Source organism: Cucurbita moschata, unplaced genomic scaffold (assembly GCF_002738365.1).
Source record: "Cucurbita moschata cultivar Rifu unplaced genomic scaffold, Cmos_1.0 Cmo_Scf00057, whole genome shotgun sequence".
NCBI lineage: Eukaryota > Viridiplantae > Streptophyta > Magnoliopsida > Cucurbitales > Cucurbitaceae > Cucurbita > Cucurbita moschata.
The window spans coordinates 118,163-119,675 of NW_019268573.1; the positions used below are offsets into that span (position 1 = coordinate 118,163).

General features: G+C 29.3%; 1 non-coding gene across 1 annotated transcript; it reads left to right on the plus strand.

The window, feature by feature from the left end:
- The first annotated feature begins 221 nt into the window (after positions 1-221).
- On the plus strand, positions 222-295 carry TRNAK-UUU. The gene has a single exon. It is a non-coding gene; the product is annotated as a tRNA-Lys (tRNA).
- Positions 296-1,513: the final 1,218 nt, after the last annotated feature.

Here is a 1,513-nt window from a genome sequence, read left to right on the forward strand (position 1 = left end):
ATTTTACATTTTAAAATTCGATGTTACACATACTTCATCGTAAAGTCGATTCTTGACTAAATTTTAAAGTTCAATTCAATTCATTGGTAGAGAGAGCAAGTTATAATTTATTTAAAAATTATTTGTTTGTAAATAAGAAACGAATTCTTAATGTACATATTATTTATAAGTTTATATGTATATTATTTTCGTTCGAGTATTGATTTAAAAAAAATATCTGAGGTTTTGTAGCTTAGTTCGTTATAGCGTTGGTCTTTTGAGCCGAAGGTTGTGGGTTCGAGGCCCGCTGGAACCAACAAATGTTTATCTATTAAATCTTTATTTCAAATGTAAATTTTAATTATTAAAGTGAATGAATTTTAATGTACTCAAGAACGGAATAAGACCAACAAAGGGTAAAGAAGTTTACAACCCAAACTTAATAATCTACTCCAATACTCTAAGCATACACATGAGATTTCGACAAATAAATTTAATTCATGGAATAAACTTTAGTTTTTATACTTTAATTTCTTTCTGTGTGTATACGTGACTCGATGGATGAAACGCTTATTCTTAACAAACTTGATTTGTTGATCTTGTACGTTGGGTATGCTAGCTTGTTTCGTGCGCTTCAAATGTCTTCTACTAATTGGAAGGTCTTTAAATCTTTAAAGAGTTTTCCTGTCTTCTAAATCTTCAAATATATTTTAATATTTTAATACGTGTTCTAATATTTTTTAACAATGAAAAGGAATAAGAACTCTTCACCGTGAATTTTGGTTCAGATGACATTTGTACTCAATCATTTGGATTTCACTTTCGTTGACCTTCAGCCAAAAATTATATCATTTGTTGGGATCATTTTCGGCTTATTTGAACGTAATTTGATTAACTATGCCTACTTGATTGGATGTTCATGAAAACAAGTGACATTATTTAAAGTTTTTCATTTTTTTTTCTTCATTTGTAATTGATTTTGAATTCAACAAGTTATAATTTCATTTTAATGTGAAAAATATGGACAATTGTGATGGGTCAAAATCTATCCTTCAACATAACACATTAAAGAAAAACAAAAGAAATAAGAAAAAAAATAGTGATAAAAGTTTATACTAGAGTGAAATTGATGTATGGTAGTTGGTGAAATTGATGTATGGTAGTTGGTGGAATCTTAATGTAAAGCTCCTAATTTTCTTACTTAATTAGTGACGTCATCCATGCATACATAATTTATTACGCGGAAGCTCGTCATAAATAACCTTGGAAAACACAACAAAGTCTTACATAAAGGTCTAAAAATCCAAAAGAAACATATCTCCCAAATAAAACCCTAAGTAATTGAATTCAAAATAATGTTCAATGTTTTAACTTAAAACAGTCAATAAACATAAACTACTAAAAATGTCCCTCGGCTACTTCCATAGTGTGCTCAGCTCCACCGTCAACTGTACATTATCGTCTTGCCTTTACCTGAAAAATGTAGGTAGCACGTGGCTTGAGTATTTTATGAAATACTCAGTAAGTCACCCAC